At 28.7% G+C, this 9799-nt stretch overlaps 1 protein-coding gene across 1 annotated transcript in view; it reads right to left on the reverse strand.

Moving 5' to 3' along the window:
* The window catches only part of LOC129305255 (GDSL esterase/lipase At5g45950), a 48129-nt gene extending 43903 nt beyond the window's left edge, over positions 1-4226 (reverse strand). Inside the window, exons 1-2 of the mRNA XM_054945261.1 lie at positions 4077-4226; positions 2665-2721 (exon numbers count right to left, since the gene is read on the reverse strand). The gene's annotated coding sequence lies outside the window, so the exon portion shown is untranslated. The remainder of the gene's footprint in view (positions 1-2664; positions 2722-4076) is intronic.
* Positions 4227-9799: the final 5573 nt, after the last annotated feature.

Genomic DNA, 9799 nt, shown 5'->3' on the forward strand with positions numbered 1-9799 from the left:
TGAATAAGCTTGTTGAATTTGCTAAAAATTTTGTTTGGCTTCACTCAACAAACAAGGCGTACTTGTTTACCTATTTGGATGCCATTACTACATGAAATTTAATCAAATCCATCCGATCAGTACCTCACGTAATTCAAACCAAAAAATTCCTAGATCTATAACGCCAAAAGGAATCAAAAAAATCAAAACACAAAGGAGAAGCGACTAACCAAACAAGCTAGCAATAAGCTCTCCTTGTTTCTGTATTGGAATAATCTAAACTAACATCAAGAATGGAATCGATAGATTTAAAGATGATAAAACCTATGTAGTTAGAGGATGACCATTACAAAGAATCAAGATTGTCCATACAAGAGTACATAAACATTTATGATGTAGTCTTGAATTTCTAGATTTCAAACATGTGAAATGGGCACAAAACTACAAAAGGAATAAAGGTAATTTCATCCAAAGGCATTTAAGTAAGATGCATTAGATGAGGTTTTGTTTCATAAAAAACGTGCAGGTCTCTCTATAAATGAAAAAAAGGAAAGGCAATTACTCCATTCCCTATTCAAAACACAATCCCAATTCAAAAAGATAAAAGAAGCATGGAAATCTAGAATGTTTTAAAAATGAAAATGAAAAGAATCAATAAAAATGATCAAATTCTATAGGAGTTAAAGAAAGACTCATTTGATTTTTTTTAAAAAAAGCAAAAACAAGAAGAAACCTGGAGAGAATCAATAATGACTTAAAAAAACCTGCTTAATCTATTTGATAGGCCTTTCATCTAGCCCTTCACTGAATGTCGTCTAATGGGTCTTCCTTGGCTTGAAGAAGGTAAGATCATGAGAGAATTGAGCTGCTAAAATAGACAGAGAGAGAGAGAGAGAGGGAAGGAGGGAGAGGGAGAGCGGGTGCTGAACAATATTGAAGAAAAGGAGAAAAACAAGGAGTGTATTCTGTGAGCATAGGAGTGTCGATGCTTAGAGGCTATGAGGAGCGTATTTACTAACATCTACAAGAGTGTATATCGGTGTTTATAAGCTAAGACTCAGTAATGGCTAGTTGAGTAGTTGTACCTCTTATTATTATTACTTTTTCTTTCTTAATAGGGAAAATGACAATTAAGGACATTAATCCCAGTTGGGAACCATAAAATATAAAAATCCCAATCAAGGACCATTATAAAAAACATAGCTAACTTAAAAAAATTGCTCCTTCATTGAATACTAAAAGGTAACAACAAAATAGCTAATCTCATGTCTTTGTTTTCTTATTTTTGGGTGCAAAAAATTCTAACTGATATGCTTTGGTGCATGAAAAATGTGGGCAAAAAATTAGTAGAGTAGATCATCATTTGGGTCATCATCTTCTCCTATCTTCTAATAGGTAATTACATATATTATTTCTTTTACATCTTCTCCTTTGTCATGCACGCAAGAGAAATCTAATTTCTTCTTCTCTATCTTTTACATGTCCTCTGTCATGCATGCAAGCAAAGAATGTTTAAGTTTTTGTAAATGCTGTCTTATACTATTTCTCTTTCTTTTATACCTAGGAAAAAAGTAATCTTCTTGATAATTAATAGATTATATATATAGACATACATAATAAATGATTTCTAAGAACGCTATTGTTAAAAAAGTTGAGTGAAAAATAAGAAAGATGTAACATGGATGCTGAATTTTTCTATGATGTGATGAAAAATGCATTAATGTTGGAAAATGCAATATGGACGATGAATTTATCTTCAGAATAATGGAACTCAAGAACTGATCCAGCATATTGCCATACCAAACAAGAAGGCAAAATATTCTTGGAAAGGGAATTCACCAACCCTTGCTCATGCTTAGATTGATTAGTCCAACTCTAATAAAAACCTATTTGTATTGCTTGCTTGTTCAGATAAATCATTTTAAGGCCAAAATAATAAGAAAATGAAATAATGGGGGCATTGAAGGCTGCTCATAATAAAGCTTTTAGAATTGAAAAGCCACCACTAGGTAACTTATTTATAAATAAATTCAAGAACATTCAAGCAGTAGCCAAGTGAGAGAATGATGCAAGGGTCAGGATTCAACTTCAATCTTGGAAAGAGTATGGGAAGAATAATTCCAAATAATGGAAAATGTGTACCTCCATCTAGAACATTCACAGCAAAAACCACACTACGTTGAGATTGTGTTGCCCAATAAGCATTTCATTTTTTAAAAGCCAAAAAGATTCTGAATTTAAAACACAATATAAATGTAGGTAATCCATGTGCTTAAGAAAAAAAAATAAAGATTAAAATGAATGTTACATTCTTAGAGATGCCCTTCCTCACATGAATAAAGACTGATAACCACACATCACAATTGGAAAGCAAACAAAAGATAAAGCAACCAAAAAGTAACCACTGCAATTAAACCATCATCATAAATGCACCAATCTACAAAAAAGACGTCTCTAATCATAAAAAATGAACCAAGTTACAATTCATTAACTCTTTACAATTCTAAATTAAAATATTTCATTCTAACTTTGCGATTCCCTTTTGAAAAAAGATGATTGAAATAAAGGTGACAATTTTTTCAAACATCTTTTGTAAGAGTTGAATAAAGAACATTTAAGCAAAAGGTGAGGATAAATGAAAATTGTGAAGAAATCAATTTCACTTATACCATAATAAAACTATACCACATCGGTTGAGTCTTCTCTGACTTCAAGACCAACTTCTATAATCGCAATGTCAACCTGTGAATGGGGTTACGATAAAAACATTTTGAGGGGGAAAAACATTACCATAAAGATAGAGGACAAAAAAGGAAACAGAGAAGTAAAAAACACAAAGGACATGTATCAATATCAAAAGGCATATTTGGTTCAAAATAGTAAGAAGCTGAAATAGTGGTGGCATTGAAGGTTGCTCTTTAAAATTTTCCTTCAAAAAACAAGGCTTCTAGAATTGAAAAGCCCCCACAAAATAATTTATTTACAAATAAATAATAAGACAATATTTCTCAACCACACTCAAGCAATAGCTAAGTGAGAGAATGATGCAAAGATCAGGGTTCAAATTCAGTCTTGGAAAATGTGTGAGAAGAATAATTCCAAATAATGGAAAGATTATACCTCCATCCAGAACATTCACAGCAAAAACCACACCACCCACAGATTGTGTTGCACCATAGGCATTTTATTCTTTAAAAGCCAAAATAATTCTGAATTTAAAATGCTTGCAAAATAAATGTAGGTGATCCACGTGCTAAAAAACAAAATCAAGATAAAAATGAATGTTAGAACCTTAGAAATGCCCTTCTTGACATGAATAAAGATTGATAACCATATATCAAAATTGGAAAGCAAACAAAAGATAAGGCATCCATAAACTAACCACTACAATTAAACCATCATTATAAACACACCAATCTACAAAAAAGAGAACGTATGTAATCATAAAAAATGAACCAATATACAAAACAGACAACGTATATGATTCATTAAAAAGTGAATCGTCATATGCGCCTTGGCCTAAGGTAAAGGAAGCCAAAAGGGATGAAACCTCACACCTCATGTTCAAGGACTCTAGATCCCTTGTGGGAAAAAGTCGAGCCTCATGGCAGAGGCACTACGTGATTTAAAGATAAACTAGAGGCATGAGAATTCAAGCAAAAGAGATGATGACGTGAAGTAAAGGAAAGTCTGCCCCGTTGATAACCATGTCAGCATTAGCTATGATGCACACCAAAAACAAGTGAGGATAGGGTTTATTGAGCAATTTGGGGAAATGGCATTGAAGAAGCACACAGAACTCCGTATCCCATTAGCAATTTGAGAATTGCCTTTGGGCTACATAATTATCCGTGAGAAATCGGAGGGATTACTCCCTACCATGTCCCAGTAGCTCATTTGTTTGAGTAGGATTAGTCAGTTGCCTACATCAATGCTTATTACCCCAAATTCTACTAGCAGCCCTGACCCTCTACCTGTATAGGATAATCATACCCACCCATAACACCGGTGGGGTTTGCTTTCTGGCTTCATGATTTGATATAGGTAATTAGGTATTAACGAAAAATTGAATAAGGAAAATGCACGAAAGTAGTTACCGCTGAGGCTTGTCTCTCTCGCCGGAAGCGCCTTCGCCCAGAACCGCCTCGCGCCAGCTGACTCAGAAGAGAGGGAGATAAAAAATTAAGCACTAAAATCTACTTCTCGACAGGTTGTCCAAGACGCCACGAACCACCGATCCTCGCTCAATCATCAGTAATCAGTAATTGACGTCGTTTCTGCCCGATAGTGTTATTATTTTAGTTTTTTTTATTTAATTTAATTAATGAACTTTTTTTCGACCGGAAATCATGAAAAAAGAGTTATTATTTCCATCGTCTTTCACGCAATCAGTAATTAATATCATTTCTGCCCATTAAAGTTTTTCTTAAATATTATTAATATTAATTTTTAGTTTGGTTGGCAAGAAAAAATATTTTCATTGAAATACATGCAATTAATAGTTGATAAGATAAAAATAAAATTTTGAAATAAAACAACACATCTATTATATAGCTTTTGATTTCAAGAGATTTAAATGAATTGGGAAAAATTAGAAAAATAGCCTAGATATATTGATTAAACAAAGAAAAATAGATTGTTACGCCAACGAAATGTAGATTACATATTAATTTTTCTGCCATAAAACATGAGTCCAATTTCCAGTGAACAAGGCCTATAAATTTAAAAAAGAAAATGAATGAAAATTATAATCTTATTAATCTTTAGTATTATTTTTAAGCTTTTAACTGTTTAATATCAATCAAAACTTTTATATTTTAAATTTTACATTTTAAATCTCACATTTAAAATTCATGTATTTAAAAGTTTTTAAACTCAAGAAAGAAAAAAATGAATTAAGATTCAAAATAAAAATAAAAAATTATAAATAATGAATTTGTTCATATTTTAAATCAATAAGATATGAGAAAATATGTAATAGCCATAAAAGTGTCAATAATAAAAATGTTAAAAAAAATAGAGAGATGTTTAAAGAAACTAAAATTTTAAATGACTAAGGTATAAAAAGAACTTGAAATTACTAATTAATTATAGTAATTTGAAATAGTTTAAATTTAAATCAAGTCCAAATTTATAATTTTTTGTGTATTTGAATGAAAAATTTAGTTCAAACCTAAATCCAAATTTTTATTAATCTAAACACACCATTAGGAATTATACATACATACATACACACCATTCATGAAATACAGTCGACTCTATTAATGGGAATGAAACAAATATTATGGTTAAGCAACTTTATTATTTATTATAAATATTTTTAAAATAAATGTATTGCTTATCTATGATTTTCAAGATTTTTGCAAGATTATTTATAATATTAAATGCAGAATCCTTCCAAGGTTATTATGTTTATCAAAGTTAGTGGGAGAATCAATGTTTTAAAAGTAGGACTAGACATTGAACAAAAAAGATTAGCAGGTCATGGCTTTTATAATTCAATCGGTTAGACCAATGGTTGAACCGTTAATATAATAATTAAATAAAAAATAATATATAAATAAAATATCACAATTTTAAGAAAATAAATTTAGATAATCTAAATTTATAATGATTTAACAAACTTACTTGAAAATAATACATGCAACAAATATTAAAACATAACTTGATTAAATTTTAGATTATATTATTATTTTTATTGTTTTTTATGTTAAATATTATAAGTTTTTCATTGTATTTTTTAACGCACAATACACACGTATATAAAAGAGAAGGGAACAAATTTACATTACCTCTTTTGATATACGTTGGGAGGCGGATATATATGTACGATAATCATCATTTTAAAATTTAAAAGTTAAATTTAATTTAACTTAAATAAATAGATAAACAAAAAGTTACAAATTGTGCAAAAAAGTAAAGAAATTGGGAGTCATCTCACGTCTTGTATCTCTTACATCTCTCTGTTTCATTATCAACCATCGGTACATTGCATTCCACGCTCACAAAAAAAAAAAAAAAAAAAAATAGCGAATGAACCACGGCAACACCATTCTCTTCTTCCTTTTCTCTTTCTTGTTCAAAATAATCAGATTTGCGTTTTCAACTTTCATTTTTCCAGTCCAGCGATAACGAGCGCACAAAATCGAAAATATACTTAGCGACATAAAATCAGAGAGGAAGAAATGCTATTATTTTATCTTGTATTTTTTAGTTAATTTAATTATTATTTCTTCATATTCTATTCTTCATCTTCTTCGCATATCCTGCTCTTGTTTTCTCCTTCATCTTTCACTTTCATAACCACAAATTGAGCCCAAGTATGAAGATTATTGACCTTCCTCTTCCATTTTACTCTTGGGTTTTTGCTTGAAGTTTTTTTTTTCTTCACAAGATCATTTTGGTTTTCCTCCTGTCTCAAATCCAGCCGGCTTTCCTTTGGCAGCCCCCAGTTTCTAGTTCTTGAATGGTTCTTGGCTTAAAATCCAATCCGCACTGGTCCAATCCAGTTCAATCACTCAAACAATTTAAAGTAAGAAACTGAGCTGTGCCTTTTATCAATCAACAGCTAGATTGGTTTGATTGTCTAGTTCGGCCTGGCCTTAAAAATATTAGGGAGAATATCATGGCTCATATTCTCCTATTCATTAATTTTATAAGTAAAACTTCAATTTAAAATACTAATTTCATTTTAAAATATTTGTCCATTAAAATTAGTATATACATACTAAGAAGTATAATTAATATGTCAAAATATGATACTCTCTCCAATCTTTTTTATAAATCACTCCTATTATGTTTAATCAAGAATCAAAGAAAATTTAAATTTCATTAACTCTGTCTGAGAATATAAGCTTTCACCTTTATCTCCTAATAAGAAAAAAAATTAATAATGTTTTCTAATATTTAAAAAGAGTGTAAAGATAAAGATAGATATAAAAAATAATAAAATATCTTATAAATAGAAATAAAATTAATTTTTTTTCCAACTCTAGAAATTAGACAAGAAGAGTATGCTTTTTACTCCTCCTTTATTTATGTATGTCCCATTAATGTGTCAACAATATTTTAGTGTCTGGGTGTCAAATAGAAAACGCAGAGGAATTCAGTAAAGTACTCCCGTGGGAGTTTAATTTTAAATTTTTTTTGGATGGAGTTTAATTTTAAATTAAAATTCTATAGAATATGAAAATACATGACTGGGCTAAGAGATTGAATTGGAAATATATTTTGATAGGAAATGATTAAAATATCTTTCACTTTTTAAACATAAAATGGATTTATTATAACTTTAACTTATCTTCTTACAAAAGCATATTCGTTAATTCATTAGCAAACTTATTATTCATATTAATAATACCTTGTATATATTCAATTTTATGGACTTATTATAATATAAAGCAGGTTTGTTAAAAGTCTGATATATCTTGCTATTTCAATAATGCGTTTTTATGAACTCACTTTGAGAACACCTTAACAATACCTTATAATTAATTAGATATTTAATATTTAATATTTTTGGCTTGTTACACTATATGGAGTGGACAACTTATAACATTAATTTAACTTATTGTTTCACTAATGAATATTTGTTAATTTTTTTATAGAACATGTTCACAATAAATTCTGCATATTTAATACTGTTAACTTACCATGATGTAAAGTGTGGAGTTATCATTTTAGCAACTAGCATTTATTCCCTATGCAATACATTAATTCTAATTAATTAACTCATTAAATCAATAAAATTTAATGAATAAAATAACTGTCAGGGAAGCACTTCGCTTTGCCATCAAATATAGAAACACCAATTTACAAAGTGTGGACTCATCATGAAAAATTCTTAATTAGACTCTAATATACCATGACATCTATAATCCGTTCAATAAAATTACATCATTTAATCAAATAAAATATTATGTGTCATTATTTATAATGAATTTATTTTTATAATAAAATATCTATTTTACTTCTTGCCTTTTATTTTTATTATCATTAATATCAAAATCAATTTCTCGCCTTTTATTGGATAAACCATGGATAACATGGCGTACTGAATCTACTTAAGAATTTCTCAATGTGTACTTACAAATTCACTAACATTGGCAGAGCTATATGATAGTCAAAGGAGCAAACACACCTATAATTTTTACAAGTATAGTATGCAAATGTTATGATATTACAAGTATAGTATGCAAATTTTGCAATTATGCACCCCCTATTCTTGATATTTTGCACCCTTTTAAACTAAATAAAAAATATTTTGGTTCAAAAACTTATTAGATATAAAATAATTTTATAATTTACATACAATATAAAGAGCATATTTACATAAAAAATCATATTAACTTGTTCAATATAATTTAAAAAAAATGATAATCCATCTATTACTCTTACTATAATTTTAGTCCTATAGTATAATTATTATTTTTAAAAAATATTAATTTTTTATTAAATTATCACGCATCTCCTGGATCTGCCACTACTCACTAAGGAAGCTTGTTAACAAAACCTTTTTTATATTCAATCTTGTTGATTTGTTAAAGTATGAAATGTATTTGTTAAAAACCATAATTTCACTTAATAAAAAAATGTCATGCATTGTACTTTTAGACTCTATTATTCATATTTTGAAATTAAACCCCCACATAAATCCTTTATCAAAATTCTCAAAAACAAAGCTAGCAAAAATTAAAAGAAGATGCACTCTTGTCAAACGGAAAACCAATTATTTTTATGATATTGCCATGATTTGGTTGATGCAGTGATTAAGCCACATCACATTGAAGGGTTACAAATGTGCCCCTTAATTTTAGAAAAAGTTATAAGTAGAGTATGTAAATTTTATAACTTTGCACTCCCTTCTTGATATTTTGTACCTTCTAGATTAAATAAAAAATATTTATGCTCAAGCACTTATTAAATATTTAATATTTTAATGATTTAAATAAAATATAAAGAGTATATCTATTATCAACCTATTCAATATAATTTTTTAAAAATGATTAATTTATTTATATTATTAAAATTTTAATCATGACATAATTATTATTTTTAAAAATTATTTTTATTAAATTATCTCGTATCCCCTACTTTGACTTTTGGCTTCGCCACTAAGTTCATGTCTTTTGTGATTCTAACAAATGCATGTAGAAACTAGTATATACATGCACAAGTTTATAAAAGGGTGTACACAAGTCATCATAGACTTAGAAACAAAATGAAATTTATTGTTTAAAAATTAACAGTACAATTTAGTAACTATTCATTGATAAAAGTTATATTTTTAATAAAGTTATGTATTTGAGATCAACTAAAAAAAATATCACTGAGTTCCTAATTTGTTGTAAACCTAGTAACGGATCTATGATAATTTTCTTGAGCGTCAAATTTTCTTTTTCTTCTACCTAAGGGGACAAGATTTAGCTGCACAATTTTTTTAACCAATTTATAAAGTATGATTATAAATTTTTACAAAGAGATAAATATTAAGGGTGCTGTGTAACATCCTCAAATTTTAAAACTTTAAATTTAAAGTTTTAGGTAAATTTGTAAATTAGTGCATTTAATAAATAAATGCCATCTTCATATCCTTAATATGCTTGTTAGAACCGTGGAAAGTGAATAAGGATGGACACCGAGCCAATTGGGCTTCAAGGTAAGGCCTAAAATTTTGTTTAGGCCCTATTGTGTTATTTGCCGTGGCAAAAATTTAGTTTTATTAGGCCCATTCAAGCATATGAATCAAATCAAGAGAAAGAAGAGAATGAGACATGCAATGAAAGGGAGGTTTGTGGCTGCTAGGGTTTCATTTTTTGAC

This window comes from Prosopis cineraria, unplaced genomic scaffold (assembly GCF_029017545.1).
Source record: "Prosopis cineraria cultivar Desert tree isolate PC_DT_omini unplaced genomic scaffold, ASM2901754v1 PC3, whole genome shotgun sequence".
Taxonomy (NCBI): Eukaryota; Viridiplantae; Streptophyta; class Magnoliopsida; order Fabales; family Fabaceae; genus Prosopis; species Prosopis cineraria.